Source organism: Rhipicephalus microplus, chromosome 5 (assembly GCF_043290135.1).
Source record: "Rhipicephalus microplus isolate Deutch F79 chromosome 5, USDA_Rmic, whole genome shotgun sequence".
In the NCBI taxonomy this organism is placed as follows: Eukaryota; Metazoa; Arthropoda; class Arachnida; order Ixodida; family Ixodidae; genus Rhipicephalus; species Rhipicephalus microplus.
In genome coordinates this window covers 68,151,137-68,170,234 of record NC_134704.1, presented here as the reverse complement: position 1 = coordinate 68,170,234, position 19,098 = coordinate 68,151,137, and the positions used below count along the sequence as shown (strand labels likewise).

The 19,098-nt window shown below is 44.7% G+C and overlaps 1 long non-coding RNA gene across 3 annotated transcripts in view; it reads left to right on the top strand.

Moving 5' to 3' along the window:
- LOC142817819 (uncharacterized) overlaps positions 1-15,166 on the top strand; it is a 125,691-nt gene extending 110,525 nt beyond the window's left edge. The window contains exons 3-4 of one of the 3 annotated variants that reach the window (XR_012895376.1): positions 14,238-14,323; positions 14,967-15,166. This is a non-coding gene — a long non-coding RNA (uncharacterized LOC142817819). Of the gene's footprint in view, positions 1-10,511; positions 10,744-14,237; positions 14,345-14,966 lie in introns of those variants that run through there. The other 2 variants (XR_012895375.1, XR_012895377.1) reach the window with 2 other exon arrangements.
- The last annotated feature ends 3,932 nt before the right edge of the window (positions 15,167-19,098 follow it).

The following is a 19,098-nucleotide window of genomic DNA, read 5'->3' as shown; positions in this document are numbered from 1 at the left end:
AATACCAGCTGTTCATACGGGCCATGGCGTAAAGGTGATAGAAGGGATTGCAGTGCCGCCTTTGAGGCACTGAAAATTGCCCATTTTTGTGGCTGTTGGTCGTTGATGCATTGCAATGCGGCCCGAAGAGCTGTGAGCTCTGCTCCCGTTGATGTCGTAAGGTGGGAGGTCTTGAACTTTCTTGTCGTGTCTTTTATCGGTATAACAAATGATGCCGTTGAACTCTTCTGTAAAACAGAGCCGTCGGTGCACATGCATACGTGTATACAGCCTTGATACGTCTCGTATAACAAGAGCAGAGCAAGCTGTCTAAGAGCAGGTGACGACATATAAGCTTTTCTCTGGATGCCAGGTATAGTTAGCCTGATGTTAGCCTGAGTCAGGCACCAGGGAGGAGTCGAAGGCCTGGCGGCGGGTGTGAAGCATGTTGGCAAAGAATCGCGATATGTGGTGACCATTTGGCAAAATGATGAAAGTGGTCTGTCTGCTGGTAAAGAGGCTAGGTGGTGGCAGGGTGTCCGAGCAATATGCCTTACATGTGTCCTGAGTGGCTCAACGTCGATATGTGTCGTGATGAGGTGGTCACCGGCGATAGCTATAGTAGCCATTGTCGACGCACTACGAGGCAAGCCGAGGCAAATCCGGAGTACCTGGGACTGAACACTCTGTAGCGTTCGAAGGCTTGTTTTGCTTGCATTGGTCAAGGCCGGTAAACTGTACCGAAAAAAACCGAGAAAAAGTACTCTGTACAGCTGTCGCATTGCATTAGGAGATATTCCCCAAGTCTTCCCTGCAAAGAACTTCAGTATATTACAGATGTCCATTAACTGTTTCTTCACGTACGAAACGTGATCGCTCCATGATAGATTCCTGTCAATTTTGACGCCCAAAAACTTGTGCGATCGAACGTATGGTACAGTTTGACCGTTGATGCTTATAGTGTACTTATCCATAGGCTTTCGTGTAAAAGCTACGAGGGCGCCTTTCTCTGAAGAAATTTCCAAGCCTCGATTTCGTAGGTAGCGTAATGTTTCAGTGGCAGCTTTTTGAATTCTCCCTCGTAACTGCAGGCGTGTTACATCCGATGCCCAAACGCAGATATCATCTGCGTACATTGATAGCCTGACCGTGCTTGGCAGATGCTCAGTGAGAGCAATTAACGTAAGATTGAACAGCACCGGGCTGAGTACGCCACCCTGGGGGACGCCACGGTGGCTGTAATGTGGAGAGGTAGGACAATCTTCAGTGCTGACAAAGAAGGATCGCATTGACAAATAACTACGTATCCAGCGATACATCCGACCACCTACTCCTATATCTTCGAGAGCGGTGAGAACAGCTTCATGCGTAACGTTGTCATACGTCCCTTTAACGTCTAGGAACAAAGATGCGCAGAGACGCTTACGGCTTTTCTCGCGTTGGGCGTAAGTGACCAGGTCGACTACGTTGGTAAAGAGTGCTATAAAAACACTATATATGCCAAAATATCCAAAACAAAGTAAATCTATAATACACATTTTGTAGACAAATGACCAAGGAATAGTATAAAAATCATGAACGTTGTGGAAAATGTTTGTCTTCATATAGACGAAAAAATTGGTAGGTCACACGTACAGTGAGAATTGATATGCGAAGCACGAATGACGAGGGTTGATATGTCACTTTAAAATCACCACAACGTTACGGGGTGGATTTAAATGATGCTGTACATGACTTCCGTTTCATGATTATCATGTTTAAAAGTAATGTCTACCTTCGTCATCTACTTACGTCACGTGATACCAAATTTAGTATATGTGGAGCTAGCGAAACGGCCGCGAGCACGCTATGAGCATGGTATGTTGTCATGTTCTTACATGACACGCGTGCCAGGATTACCATGTTGTCAGCAGTAACATATTTAGTCATCCATAGACGTCACGTAACACCAAATTTGGTGTAAGTGAAGCTAGCAAAACGGCCGGGAGTGCACCATGAAGTGCCCAATATACTCCAATGTAGCGTTGACGCGCGCGCCCACGCTGGGAACAGTGACGCTACGTTAGCAAAACGCAAGCACCCTATAGTCTGACGCCACCGCATGCTCCAGACGGGGTCTTACCCCTCTAGGGGCTTTCTGAGCATGCTTCATCCGGATATTGATCCACTTTGCCCAGATTGTGGTAAATTTTGCTCTTTGAGTCACATGATCTGGCAGTGCCCTGCGTTACAGGATTTTAAAACAGAAGAAGACTGGACGACGGCAATCACAGACCCCAGACAAGACGTCCAGCTTCAGGCTGTCCAGAGGGCCCGTGAACGAGCGGAGAGGCATGGCCTCTCTGTTCCGACATGGGACTAGCCAACGGCTGGGTGGGGACCTACATAGTTGGCCCGCTGCCTTGCTTCTCAGGACCAAATAAAGTTGTTTGTCCTGTCCTGTCCTGACGCCAGGCGCGGCCAGCGTCCGTCGGTGCGGCTCGGCCCAGCGGAAACCGGCACGAAATGCGACATGCTGTATTTCGCACCGACGCGATACCCAGACAAGATTGCATCTCCCTATTTTCGTGATGGAGGGACGCCGGACGTGCTGAAACGCGCATGCGTCAAAGCAACGCAGCGCGGCACGAGCCTGCGAGTATATGGCAGGACCGGCACGTGCCTGACGTGGCAACGCAGGCGTGACGCGACGTAATGAACGCCGGCGAGCACCCTCACCACCTCATGTCGAATTGTACTGGCGCCTTGACTGTGGCATGTGGTCATGTTCTCACATGGCACGCATCTCGTGATTATCATTTTTGGACCAGGCACATACCTTCGTCATCCATTGGCGTCGCGTAATACCCAATTTGGCATATGTGAAGCTAGCGAAACGACCACGAGCGCATGATGAGCCTGGCATGTAGTCATGTTATCACATGACACGCATGTCATGATTTTCATGTTAGGGTCTGTCACCTGTGTTCGTCCTGCAATCATGTCTTACCATAACAGTTTTGCAACATGCCATGTGAACGAAGCAGCGCCAAAAGCTGCAGGACTATGAAATGTAAATTATGACATTCATGACATCCATGTCATGATTTTCATGTTATGACTAGTCAAATATGTTCTTCATACAGTCATGTTATCTAATACGAAGTTTGGCATCGATATAACTATCCAAACGGCCAGGAGAGCTAAAAGTCGTAGGCGGCTAGATAGATAGATAGATAGATAGATAGATAGATAGATAGATAGATAGATAGATAGATAGATAGATAGATAGATAGATAGATACGCTCAAGGTCGTCAAAGTTCGCTAAGAAATGCTTCGCATCTAGAAATCAGAACCGAGGTGCTGCTTCAGTACTCATGCACTGCGGTGAAGCATCGCAGGGTTTTTCTTGAGACAGAAGAATACTCGTACACGGTGTCCCAATATGGATGGATGGATGTTAGTAATCGCTCTCTCAATGAGATATCCGATGAACTTGGCTATTTTATCTAGCGTCGCCGTCCAGGGTAAGCACTGCTCAGCGTGGCTGGACTCTGTGGGGCACCAGTGCATCTAGCGCGGCTGCGCCAAGGTATTTATAAACTGATAGCGTAACTTCCATAGACGCCCAGGTAACCAGCAGTTGGCTGCTCGTTGCGACCATTGCCATCTACGTACGGAGGGAACAACTATAACAGCTAACAAAATAAAAATAGAATTCAGGTCACAACCGGAAGCGGTAGCCACGTCGTACAATTGCCCTACATGGCACGAAATTGAAACCTTGATTGATTCACGCTTGGCTTCACGTATCATCAGCAAGAGGGCCCCAAACAATCAATTTCGCATAACATATGCAGCTGGATCCATGCGGATCCCATTTCTAGAAACATGCATCCTGAGTGTAACGAAGCCCGCTGCCAAGCTCACGCTGGAGCCATCACAAAAGCCCTTGCCCACGCACCTGGCACCACCACGGCAAAGTGAGCGATGCGTCGTTGACCCGGCATTGCGCTAAACTAAACACAAGCCCTGAGAGCAGATTGCCGGGACGCGCCCCCGTTTATGGCTCTCCACCGAAAAATGAGGCAATCAACAATTCAGTCAAGTGTCAGATAAACCGTAAAGTAAATATATAGTTAACATTGATATATATAAAATACGACTATTTGAAAAAAAAAAGTATTTAGTTTTTGGTTTGGTTATTTCCTCTGCTCACCTAGACACGCTTCAGTCATCAGCGGGCGTTGGTGCTGGTGGCAATAGGCATAGAATTAAGTCACTATATTAACTCTAAGAAAATATACATTTGAAACTTTTCGTTCCTAGTTTCGCGACAGGTATAATTTGACCGTGGCCGCGCATCGAAGCGAACGTGCGCAGGCACTCAGAGACCTACGGAAGCAAATAAATCGCGTGTTGTGCTGCAGTGCTAGAGTGCACCACTTTTGCCTCACTGTATTATAGCAAGAGCGGCGCGTTCCTGTGCGCCTGCTCAGTTTGATTTCGACACTCGGCAGCGCCTAATATACTGGCACTCCGCAGGGTGAGGCCGCGTTGAACCGGGGTCACCCTAAGAGTGGTCGGCACTCTACAACAGATGGGAGATGGAATTAATCAGCGATGGCAATAGTGCCGCAGGAACAAAGCAATAGCGACAGCTCTCAAAGAAAGGCCGCAGCTAGGGGTAGATGACACCATCCAGCAGCGAGACGCAGGCCAGCTGCCTTTGCTGCGGGGGCAACGCCCGAAAGACCACCGATTCAGGTTCCGCCGCACCCAGTGTTTATGTTGTCGGAAGAGGGGACACGTGGCTTAAATGCGCCAATCCCGGACACGCAAAAAAAAGAAACGCTACTTGCCGTGAAGAATTATTCTCAAACAGCGAGGACTACGCACAATTCCTGCTACACTTTCGTGAGTAATCGACAGAATTGGTTCGACCGTTATGGTGAACGCTGCCGTGGAAAGGGATGCTCGTGAAAACACAAGTGGATGCAGGATCACCAGTGTAAATAGTAGCATGACCACTTATGTCCAGCACCGTCGTCATTGACCCGGGCTCGACAAGTGATCGTTTCAGTCGAGTTGCTTCCTCGGGAATGTACCGGTGAAAGACAGATGAAAGGTAGGGTCACCTGTGTTGCGAAAACCGTCAACGGTACGCTAGTGGTGCTCCGCTGCTAAGGTCTAAATCTGTGGTGGGACCAAATGCAAGCATTCCAGTTGACCGGAGGGCCAGGCTCAACGTGGACGTAACCAACGGTAAGCCACCAGCAGCTAACGAAATTTTCATGGCTGCTACGCGAAAAGTGGAATATGCGGATCTGGGTTAGCCATGGCTAGGATTATTGGAATGTTATCCGGTTCATTGGCAGTTGCACGAATGAACAATACCCCAGTTTTGTAAGGGAATTGCGGTACCATACGTGGTACCGGATACTATTTATGAAAAAAAAAATCTCAAAATTCGTTGGCACAGGTCGCAAGCTCCGAGTGGGTGGTGCCACTCGTTCCATATGTCAAGGAAGACGGCTCCATCCGCGTATTGTGTTGCGATTTCAGTACGACAGTACGCAGCATGACACACCGAGCAATATTGTCTGCCAAAGATAAGCAATATAACAGCGAAGTTAAAGGGGAGCGTAGTAAGTATTCAATACAATATACTTTAAGAATGCATGCAACTAGCTTCCAATAGATGACGTGACAAAAAAAAAGATGTCGGTAGCAAACACGTCGAAAGGGTTGCATTGAAGACCATACCGGTTGAGCAAGTACATTTGGAAGACGTGGTGGTGCCGAAAAAAGGGGAAGTCGGGACACGGTGCGCAAGGTGTTACAGCGGTTCAGGAAAGCCGATGTAACACCTTGGACTTCGTCAGCTGAAGCTGGACTTCCTTGGTCATCGCGTTAGCGCAAATTGCCTGAGGTCGAAAACCGAAAACATCGATGCTCTCTTACGATCGCCTACACCTATGGATGTGGGACGCAACTGTGCTCTTTACTATAGACATGGTGACATGTTACTATGCATTCTTGGGCAACTTGGATAAAGTACTTGCATCGTTACACGCGTTAACTAAAAATACTCCTTTACGTTGGGATGTCAAGCCACAGAATGCCTTTGAAGCATGCAGTGAAGCGGTTGATGAAAAGGCGCAGATTTTGTCGATCTATTACCAAACCAAATCTCTTATCTTGGAAACACGCATCCTCATATGGTATGGGATCAGTCTTATACCACAAATTGGATGGTGCGAATCAATCATTCGGGTTTAGATCTCTTACCCTCTTCTCAGTCGAGCGAAATTATGTCCAGACTGAGTGCGAAGCCTTATTTGTGGTATTTGGCACGACGTTGTTGCTCGAGTACTTGCTTAGAAAAAATTACATTCATCACAAAATATAAACCACCGCTCTGCTGTTTTAGTCCCGATAAGCCTGTGCCACTTTTGGAAGCACCGAGAACACAGCCTTGGAGCCTTTCAAACTCTGTGGCTGAAGTACTCTATTCACCACTGCATTCAATACAAGCCAGGAAAAGATGTGATTGTGGCTGGTGATTTGAGCTTTCTACCCGTGAATATGGCACTCGGTGACAAAACAGTGAAGTCAATGTTGAAACGAACGAGAGTATGTGCTGCTCACAGCAGCTGGGCTGCAGTGTTGTCGAACAATTTCGCTGAATCGACAGCACCTGATGGCATGCTCAGGTCTGTTATGCGTTATGTTGGGGAAGGCTGGCCAAGAAAATTGCCGTCAACAAAAGAAAAATTGGGGCTGTTGTTCCAGATGAAAGATGAGCTGGCGTGCCGCCATGGTATTGTTTATTGGGGCCATCAGTGCGGGCTACTTGCCGCAGCTCGAAAATAATTTCTACAGCTGCTGCACGATACTCATCATAGCATGACAGCGATGAAAATCGGGCTCAAGTACTCTTCCGGTGTCCCGGACTTGACAAAGATGTCGATAACATCATGCACGCATGCGTAGTCAAAACTTCGGCATTCCACGCGCGCAAGAGACGGTTTCTTGGCCTGAGACATATGAGTGATGGTCGCGAATCTACGTTCACTTTGCAAGACCAGTGGAGGAGCGAATGTTGACGATCGCAGCGAATGCACATACGAATTCGGTCGAGGTTGCACCGACGAAAATAACCAGCACAAACAACACTATTGAAACTTTGCGGGGTGTTTTCAGCAGACCTGGGCTGCGGTTAACAGTCGTTCGGACGATGGCCGCAAGTTTACATGTGGACAGTTCCGCCAATTCACGGAGAATAAGGGTACCGAACAATTACGATTTTCCCCCTATCATCCGCAATACAACGAACTGGCGGAAGCGTTGCGCAAAATGTAAAAAAAGGCTTGCAAAAAAAAAAACGTGTATGGGGCCCTAGAAAGGCGCGTGGCCCATTGGCTACTGCGTTGTCGGTGCACCGCTGTCCGAAACGGAAATACGCCAGGCTTCATGCTTCTAGATTTTGAACCCCATTCAGTATCGGAGAATGTTGTGTCACGACTTTTTTGTGCTGCACGTCCACCTCCAAGTAGACATTCGGCCTGAGAACCTGTATGGTGTAAGAACTATGCTGAAGGTGCCAGCTGGAGATCCGCAGTAGCATATAGACCGGGAGTGGCCGCCGAAGCACAGAGGACGGGGAGCGTCATGAAGACCAGCTAAGGCTGCGGGCAGGCACCAATACCCTCGTAGGGAAAATGGGCAGACGGAATAGAATTGTCTGTACCGACAACACCAATTGGCGAACCTCTGCAGGAGTTCTCCAGATACCAGCCCTATTCCCGCGCACATCCCAGAGCATAAGATCTGGACCTGCCAACACTGCCGATTACCGGAATATCATGACGCGTGTACTGCCACTGCTGGGCCCCTGTCAGACACGCTTCGCCGATCTACTCGCCGTCGTAAAGCACCATGCAGATGATTTCAGGATTTTCCTATCAAGAGGAGGTATTGAGGGGATGTCGGCAAACGCCACGAGCCCATGCAGGAATGTCCCAGTCGGATTACATTATACACCTAAGTTGCCTGCTTAACGGACAAATTCAAATAAACCTGAGTCATTCCTCGCCTCATTTCGCGCATCATGCGATTTCACGTTCCGTGTCCACCAAACAAAAAAAAAAAACTCGTCATTGTCAAGGGGCATGTGCCACAGAGGTCGCGCGAATCTCATTACACAGCCCTGGTTCATTAAAACAAATGACCGCGAGGGATTGGTGGCGAGCCGAAGACCTCGAGTACGCACAACGAGGGAATGCTATAGGTAACGGGAAAGGCAACGGAGGCGGTGATGAGATCCGTAGCGATAGAAAGCCTATGCCAGCGGCCACGTACGCGAAATGGCTGACTATTGACATCGGCGCGAGTTTGTCTCTGGAGTTCCGACGTCCGTGTCGTGTCTGTGATGGTCCGTGGCTTAACTCGCTCTGAGAATCAACAAACAGCGCGCCACCACTTAGCTTAGGCCTAGAAGCAAACTAGAAGCAACCGGATTAGTGTTGGGAATCGTCCATTTTATGTGTTTAAGCTTTCTGTGGATTAGTGCGAACTCCGGCAGTTATTCAGTTTAGTCAACTCATTCAAAATGCAAATCTTGCAATTATGAAGACGAGGGTCTTTAAGTCGGGCGACTGCAGTGAGACCCTAATATCGGATGAAGTTATTTTCAACACTTTTAAGTTTTCATCTATCCCTGAATTCCCGTCTCGTCTGGCTTTACAGCATATGCTGTTCAGCGCCTGTCTTTTAATTAGCACGAATCGTATTTAATTATTGTGGGAGAGGGAAGCAGAAGTTTGTGTCGGCAGACAAAATTAATAAGCTTTAAGGTATAGCGTGGCAGCAAAAACCACAGGACCTGTTGATTGGTGGAACATGTGAGTGGACATTGGCCTGCAGTGGGCGTAGTTAGGCTGGTGATGAATATTGAGCATAGCAAATACGATTACTAAAACCATGACATCACTCAGTTTTTAAACTTTCTTCGAGCTTTCATAGGAAAGATAGAGCCCGGGCTCTTTATTATTTTGCAGCTACAAACTGTATTGTTAATATACGTTTCCCTCAGTCTTCCTGAAATGCGCCCGCTGAAAGAGTTTTTTACTCGATTAAATGATAAAAAGGCTGTAATCGATAGGGATTTATAGAATGACGGAGGAATGCAAGAACGATCAGTTATTAATCGATTACACAAATTAATCGACTGTCTCTATAGGAATTCGTAGAAGGAAATTTCAAGGTGGTCTCACCACTTGTCTGTTGGTCCTGCCTCAACCGTGGCTCATTTGCAGCCCTCTCTTTCAAGGGTGGCTTTCTCGCTCACGCAGAAGATGAATTAACAGTCCCAATAATTATTGTGCTCAGTGTTCATTCACACACACACACACACACACGCACACACACACGCACACGCGCGCACACGCGCACACACGCGCACACGCACACGCACACACACACACACACACACACACACACACACACACACACACACACACACACACACACACACACACACACACACACACACACACACACACACACACACACACACACACACACACACACACACACACACACACACACACACACACACACACACACACACACACACACACACACACACACACACACACACACACACACACACACACACACACACACGCACGCACACACGCACACACGCACGCACACACGCACACACGCGCACACGCACACACGCACACACGCACACACACAGACATACAGCCATACAGACGGAGGAAAACCCGTGTCTCTTCATCTCAGTTGACTTCGCGCCTTTTACATATCAGAGTTTCACGCCTGTTGCGAGGTTGACGACCTCTTGCCTGTGTGGACCGACTGATGTTTTACTTTTTACTCTCTCTGTGCCCTAATTTTCTGACAATCGACGTTCGCTTATGTTGAAGCCGCAAGGTCTGACGCGATTGCAACAGTAAAGGTAAAGATTGCCTTCAATGATGATAAAGGCTACCAAGTAGGTGCTGCCATCTATCGTAATTGGGGCAAACGATCGAGCAGAGAGAGCGCCTTGGCTGCGCTTGGTAGCGCTGCGCCGGCAGCATCGTACGCCACGTTCGATTTTGGAAACGTTTCCGTATCGAACATGAGATGGCGCAGCTGAACAACAAGAAGGCAAATGCGACTATTTTTCAGAACTGTTGCCGTTACGAATTAGAAATCGGTGTATTAAAGTAATGTTAAAGCTGACGCGCAGATTTAATTTTAAAAATGCGCTATATGCTGATGTATTTAACACTTTTTATGGATGTCGTAAATCGGTCATCTGTCGTAATAATTTTGGAATATAGTGCTTTCCACTTATTCCAGGCGTTTGCAACTGTACACCCTGTCCCTCTTTTTTGTGAAGATCGTAATGAGAGGAGGACAAAACAGCTATAGCTATGCCATAATGGTGGAATCAGTTAAACTGGAGTTTAAATAGAAAGACGGCGAGCTCATGGGTACGTGTCTAACACTTTTTATTTTTTGTCTGTCTTTTCAGGAAGTGAGTTCATTGCAGGGTGAACTCGCGTCCTCTTTTGTGAACATCTAGAAGATATTCCGCAGCCCTACTTAATGTATTTTTACTACTTCTCGGACACCAATGGTGTAAGTTTTAGTCACAGTATGAAGTAAGTAGCAGTAGATGGCACTCCTAAGTAACACCGGCTGCTCCTTGACGCTTAGCATACACAGCAGCAGGAGGAAATCAAGAAAGAGGGAAAATAAAAGAAATGCAGGGACGCAAAATATTGAGCATGCATTGTGACACCAGACGAACAGTATATAGAACAATGAAGCCGGTACATTAACACCTTTTATATATTTAGTTGTGTAATAATTAGCAAGTAAACAGGTACATATAATACACAATAATAGGATAATATTGAATGCCGTATCATGTTTATGAGGGCATGCTCTCAGATATTTGGCACGTGGCGTTCATGCGTACTTTCATAACGTTGCCTTAACTTGCACAAAAGAAAGAGATAGAGAGATAACAAGGTTGACTGAAAGGTAAGGAGATTAACCAGAAAAAAAAACTTTTCAGTTTGCTATACTTCACTGGGGGAAGGGAAACGAAATAGAAAAGTCAGTCTGGAGGCAAAAAAGAAAGAAAAGAAATGGTCAAAGAAAAAAGAAAAGTCTCACATAAGCTCGGAAAAAAAAGATGCATAAATATCAAGGGAGTGCAGTTATTGAAAACTTTGAAAAATTTGTTTCATTTTTTTTTTGCATCAAACTAAATTCGCCATTTGTTTTTGCTACTTGAAATGTTCGAACGCCACAATATCTTTCAACAAGTATGCGAATCCATTCAAAGGGATTTCCATACTTCAAAGGGAACTACACACCTGTGCTTAATCTCGCAATATTTGATGCACAAAGAGACAAATCAGTTTCACTTGCTGCTTACGTATCTCCCGCAATTGTGCTTTGGCGAATGTTGTCCTACTATTCAAGTGTGGTGATTAGAGCATGGCATTATGTTTGAAGCGTAGAATGGTATTGTAGTAGAGTGCCGGAATTACGCTGACCAAGAACTACCGAAAGAAATCGGAAGGCTTTGCAAAGTTATGATTACATGCTTGAAAATACTAAAATTAAGCAGTTGAGTTGCAATGAATGTCGTGCCGTTCGGTTGTAATTGCCCCTTCTTACCGAGGAATATGCTTAAGGGATCACACATCTGCCCTCTGTGTGCCCAGTTAACGGCATTTCTCGTTAGAAGCATAAACAGAAAAAAATATTTTTTTTTTGAGCTGGGGGGGGGGGGGGGGAGAAGGGAGGGCTGGGGGCTTGGTTTGCCAGCCTTTGGCTACGCCACTGTCTCTCGCTTTCTGAAGGAATGGCGACATGCAATACGGTGTTGCTGCCTCCTGAACATACCGCTATTCATTCTTTATGACAATATTGACCAATAGCTTGCTTGCTACATGCATATGGCTTTGAAATAGATTAAGTTCGTACGTGGAATTTGCAGTACAGCAAACTGAATCTCTCATGTCTGGTTCCTGAGGAAAAGAAAAAAAAAAACGTTTTGCAAAAGGCAGTTTTATATTCGTATTCGAGAAATGTCCAGTGTTACTCGTACTCAGTTTTCATAATTTGTTTTCGCTTCGAAGTTGAAAGTTAGATATTCGCACCCCTCAAATAAATATGTATCCGTGAAGCTAGCTTTTAGATGACAATAAAACTAGTTATGTAACATTATGTTATGAAAAAAAAAGTGGTAAGTTGTTTCACTTTGAAGGCCTGCTGTGAGCAGCGGATTGAAAATTTTCGCCAGCGAACAGTGGTCTGAAATGGTGCCGGTGTATTTTCTCGTTGAGGCAACATTCTTTGACTCATAACTGCGTTATACAGCGCACCTTTAAAGGATATGCGTTTTTTTGGGGGGCTCCTCGTTTTCACAATAAAACTATGGGTGATAATGCGTACTTGTAAAATTACTCGAAATATTTCATTTTAGTTACCTCTACTGCTTTCGCCAGTGCTGATTAGGAAGTGTCTCAGTCAGAAACGAATAAACACAAAGGTTCCACGAACTAGTACAAAGAAGAGGCGAATAATTGAACAATACATCCGCTGAAAGACACTTCAATATTTCTGGATATATGCGTAAACCCGAGTGTCTGAATGACTAATTTTCGACAGTGCACACAGCCCATTATCTCTTTAAACGCTGGGAACATATTTGACTACTTTGTTGACATTGCCAATTTTTGCGGAAAGCCACATTCCCGGGGCAGTTGAAACCCTCTTCACTTGATATACGACTGGTTTCCCGAGCGTTACTCCATTCGGCTGCCACGAAACTGACTGCTTGTACCTTTACGACAGGCTTCACGTGAACAATTTTCGCGCGTTTTTCCTTGAGGTTGCCACAGTTTCTTGTGCGGGCAAAAGGTGGCGCTAGCAGCCCGTGAATTACAAAGTAAGTGAATTTTAAAGTTTCAGTAATTTCTGTGCAATGCCGTATTCTTTGCAGAGTGTGCCCTTCATTGTGAGTAGGAAACATCATTGAGAGAAGGCATGGAGGACGTGTTTTGCATGAGAAAAAAAAAAAAAGCTGGACATTCGAGTGTTACAGCGCTTGCTTTACCATTTCCGCCTTACCTACGAACCGGCCAGGTGTGCTTTTCGTTTAGTTCTGTGCTTGCGGACGGCGCACGCAGTTCAATGGTTATCTTCATCGTTTTAGCGTTTTTAAAACACTGGTTTGTGTAGTTATCATTTGACTATCGTGAATACGCGAAAGGCATAGTTGATAGTTTTAAAATCAAACATACTTCTAAAACACTAAGCACAAAGTGAGAAGTGGGTGCTGGTTGATAGCTGCCCTAGTGAAAATTCTGATAGAGGTCTGTATCAGTCTGATACAATTTCCTATCAGTTGTACCAGTGTTGTATGAGACTGATATAAAGTCTTACCAGTTCTGGTACACGCTCGTATCAGTCTGGTACAGTTGCACACCAGTTGCTTACCAGTTGCACCAGTCTTGTATCAGACTGATACAAAGTCTTACCAGTGCTACCAGCTTTCCTATGAGACTGATACACACACACACACACACACACACACACACACACACACACACACACACACACACACACACACACACACACACACACACACACACACACACACACACACACACACACACACACACACACACACACACACACACACACACACACACACACGCACACACGCACACACGCACACACGCACACACGCACACACGCACACACACACACGCACACACACACGCACACACGCACACACACGCACACGCACACACACACACACACACACACGTATATATATATATATATATATATATATATATATATATATATATATATATATATATATATATATATATATATATATATATAATCAATCGGTCATTTTACGTATGCTGCCTATCAGTTTTTTTTTTTTTTTGCTGTTGAAAACTGAAAACTTGGTGACCCTCGTATGATGCATCATCCAGAGTGTCACTGGCAGTTTTAGGATGCATACAATGCTGTTTAATACTCCATGGCGGTGTTAAGCAGTATATGAATTCATTGCATCTCTTCTCTTTTCTTGATTTTTCCTCTTTCCTCCTCTATTTCTGGTTGTTCTATTTACCCCTGATCCCTAATATAAGGTAGCCAACCATAAGTGTTTCTGGTTAACCTTCCTGCCTTCTCCTTTTTTTGTTTCTTTCTCCTCTAGATGAGCACAAGGAGGCCTAGTCATGCAAAGCAGGTTTCAGGCTGGATGATCATTTCTTGTTCTACATGTACAAATAAACAATAGGGGTACGTGACAGGTGCCAGATACCAACAGTGTATTTTGACAGTCAATGAATGAACACGTCTCAGGAACATTAAACCATAACCTTTCACACAGCCATACAAAATATAGCGTGTAAAACATAACTCACACAACAATACAAATAAAACTTATCACACAGCAATATACAAACATGACTTTCTAATTTGTAGCTTATAAGGTCAGTAAACATGCCAAGACACCAAACTTCATGATTAGTGCACAATTGTGTGCTAGTGTGAAATGAGCATGCTGACACAACAATTCTTTGAAACTGTATGAAGGTTAAAGCCCCAGTGTCTGGGTGCTGCAGTTCTTTACTTTCACAACTCGAGCCATCCCTCACTGCCCCACATGGTGCTTTGCCTTTAATGACGAGTCGCTACGCCAGTGCCATTAAGCCATACTGGATGAAATCCTTTAAGGGGAAATAAACCACTTTTCAAAGTAATCATCAAATGACCTTAATATCAGAGTTCATTGTCTCACAAATCAACTGCCACAAAAATTTCAAAGCGACCCGAGTTGCATGGGATTGCTGCGCACTTTAAGTGGTCAAACTACTCCTCTGTTTCGACATAATTGTCACCAAACAAGTGTCCATACTAAGCTTCGTTTTTGATCATGCAGATTTCTTCAGTCATTATTTGAAGAACTCATTGTCTATTGGAGAAGTGAGCGCAAAGATGAAGATTTTGAACAAGGCGCTCGCGAACAAAATTAACGACCTCATGAAGTCCAAGAATTAGTTCATGAAGCATAAAATAAAAGAAATTTGTCTGATTTTTGTGTTCACTTTTATTGTCCGTCCAGCTCGCTCTAATGCAGTGGCGAACCCATCAATCGGTTAAGCATGCACCAACGCACTTATGAGCTTCTACTAAACAGATTGGGGCACCTATATACTGGTGCTACTATATACTGGTGCACGTATAGACTGGTACACCTATAGACTCGTACACCTATAGACTGGTGCACCTATACACTGGTACACCTATACACTGGTACACCTATACACTGGTACAGCTGTCAATAAACTGATAGCCTGCCCCGCCGCGGTGGTCTAGTGGCTAAGGTACTCGGTTGCTGACCCGCAGGGCGCGGGTTCAAATCCCGGCTGCGGCGGCTGCATTTCCGATGGAGGCGGAAATGTTGTAGTAGGCCCGTGTGCTCAGATTTGGGTCCACGTTAAAGAACCCCAGGTGGTCGAAATTTCCGGAGCTCTCCACTACGGCGTCTCTCATAATCATATAGTGGTTTTGGGACGTTAAACCCCACATATCAATCAATAAACTGATAGCCTATAAGTTTTTCTATCAGAATTTTCGCTAGGGTGTCCACCATACTTTTTTTTCCGCTTGGTTTCGTTGCCATATTGGCGCGACAGACAGGGGCGGATCTAGCCACCCATTTTAGGGGGGCGGGGGTTGCCTAGTGTAACACCGGAGAAGGGGCATGGTCAGGACTTGCTTGTTTTCACTAGCACGAAAACCATTCATTATTGTTAATGTGTGCTCACTGTGGCTTCACTCATGTGTCTTAATTGGTGATAGTAGGTGGACTCCAAGCACTAAAATGAGGGCGGAGGGTACGGTGACACAGCCTACTGGTGGGGAGGGGGGGGGGGGGGGCGATCGCTTTTGTCTGGATCCGCCACAGGTTACGGAATAGAGATTATATTAAAAATAAGTAACCAAGAAATACAGGAATACCCAAGCTGCTCAGTACATCGGAGATGACTGATAATACACTGAAATAATGAGGTATCTTGCACAAAAAAAGTGCAGGCAGTGCAATGGTTCCAGTTTCTGCTACTACTGCGAAGAAAATATTTGGAAAGCAGGTTTCTCATTGGCACAAGATGAAACTTCGTGTTTAGAACAAATGCTCGACGATTAAGAGAACAATGTATTCTACTGTGGGAGAGCATCGAGCTGTCTCAGTACAATTCATGAGAATCGAAAGAGTCAATGTGTGTTTAGAAGTGGTTAACGATGTAGAGTACTTTGTACTGTAATAGGGGACAATATGAAGCCGTCCCGTCTCCTCACACTCGGTGAGGTCGTGTTGACAAAAATTAGCAACAAAGGTGAACGGCACTTCATCGAGTTTTGTTTAGAACAAACGTTCGACGGTTTAGAGTATGATGAACTCTACTATGGGGGAGCAACAAGCTGTCCCAGTTTCTAGAAGCCATAGGGTATGGTGGAAATGAATGGGTCTTAAGAAAAAGTGGTTAACTATTTACCCCCGTATTCACTCAACGCTCATCCTTCACTTGAAAAAGCCGAGGGTAGCGCCATCTCTAGGCAGGGAAAGTCACTGCAAATAAGTGATAATTTGCTGCTATTCTTGAGGAGCGCAGCGTCATTTCAGCCGAGCAGCGGCGCAGTGTACAACTCTGTCAAATGAAGGGTGAAAGTCGAGTCGAGGAACGTTTGTGAATACCGGGATTAGAGTACTACTAAGGGAGAACATAAAGCCATCCCGTGGGCCTAGAAGCACCGATATTGTGCTTAGAAAAAAGTGGTCAACGATTTGGAATACTTGGTACTCTACTATGGGAGGGCCTGAAGCTTTACTGTGGGTAAGGGCACCCGACCGTGTACTGAGTCATGATGGTATCTTGCACAGGGATGATTTGTGTTCAGGAAAAAAAAGGGTAATGATTTAGAGTACCAGGTACTCTACTATGGGAAAGCTGAAGGCCGTCCCGTGGCAGAGTGGACTGCGCCTAACGCTGGAATACACACACAATGCTTTAAGATAGCACGTCAGTGCTGCCAACCAGCGGAGCCACTTCTCCCGTCTCTGCAGTGAAAAAAAAAAATCCCTAGATTTCTCTAGATCTTCGTGGAGAGTGATTTGTAGAAGACTAATGTCTTTGTGCTGTGGAAACCAATTTAAATATTCACTGTTATGATACATAGTGCATTCGTTCGTGCATTGATGTATTCACTAAGTATTCACTAAAATCCCCGTGATGAAGGTGAAAAAAATGTCGCATTACAAATTGCAAAGCTTGAAATACCATTTTATTTCATGAAGCCACAAAGGTAAAGCGGTCATCACATTGGGGGGGGGGGGGGGGAGGACACGTAGTTTCGCCGTATTTTACAGAAATCACCACGAAAGAAGGACTCATTTTGTCTACACCCAATCATACAACATTTAAAGAATCACTACATATATTACAAAGCATTCCATATAGGCTGAAGAAGGGATAAATTGCCCAAATAATATTCAAGAACACTGCTAGCTGTTCAATTCAGAACACGGAAATCCTACACGACTATAGAGTGCACTTGTAATAGCATACATGTGACAACAAGAACAAGAACAAGAACAAGAACAAGAACAAGAACAACAAGAACAAGAACAACAACAACAATAACAACAACGATAACAGTAACAATAACAATAATTACCAGAACGAGCATACAAAGCGCAGTACATGTATTATTCCAGCGAGCAAGCTTAGAAATTTGTCACTTGTGTTATTTTGCAACTATCTTGCAGCAAATGCTTGGTGGTGTTGATATAAAACACAAAGCGATGCACGCCTACATAACCTATAAACAATGTATTGAAAAACGTACTCTCAAGCTTTCTCGTGTGATATCTGATACAAGATATTGTGACAAAAAATAGCTTAAACAAGAAAGCGTATAATGCCAGGTGGCAGTAATCCCTCTCGACCTGCCTAATGGTTGCGAAAGGATATGCTTATTAGAAATGTTGGCTGCCATAAATTTGTTTGAAATATATCCTTGCAGTTTTCCACCAACCACTTTTTTTTTTCAACTTTTTTTGTTTCAGCTGTGCAAATAACCGCATACAAGCAGCCTACTACTCTGGCTGCGCTTTTCACAGAACCTTGGTGACCTTGGCTGAGGCACTTGGGTCTTCAGGGCAGCCCACTGGCAACGTGACAGTATTCGCAAAGAAGGCGAACTGATAGAAAAAAAAAAAACAGCAACAGACTAATGAAGTAACGCCGCTGGTGAAAGGCTAGAAAATGGGAAGTTGGTGTAAAGAAAACATATACTTGGTGGGTTCAGGAGAGACTTTTTAAATTTGAAGCATTTCTTAGCGAACTTCGGCGACTTTGAGCGTATCTATCTATCTTAGCGAACTTCGATGACTTTGAGCGTATCTATCTATCTATCTATCTATCTATCTATCTATCTATCTATCTATCTATCTATCTATCTATCTATCTATCTATCTATCTATCTATCTATCTATCTATCTATCTATCTATCTATCTATCTATCTATCTATCTATCTATCTATCTATCTATCTATCTATCTATCTATCTATCTATCTATCTATCTATCTATCTATCTATCTATCTATCTATCTATCTATCTATCTATCTATCTATCTATCTATCTATCTATCTATCTATCTATCTATCTATCTATCTATCTATCTATCTATCTATTTATCTATCTATCTATCTATCTATCTATCTATCTATCTATCTATCTATCTATCTAATCTAGCCACCTACCACTAATCTAGCCGCCTACCACTTTTAGCTCGGCTGGCCGTTTCAATAATGGTATCAATACGAACCTTGGTATAGCGTAACATGACTGTATGAAGAACATATTTGACTAGTCATAACATGAAAATCATGACATGGATGTCATGAATGTCATAATTTACATTTCACGGTCCTGCAGCTTTTGGGGCTGTTTCGTTCACATGGCATGTTGCAAAACTGGTATGGTAAGACATGATTGCAGGAGGAAC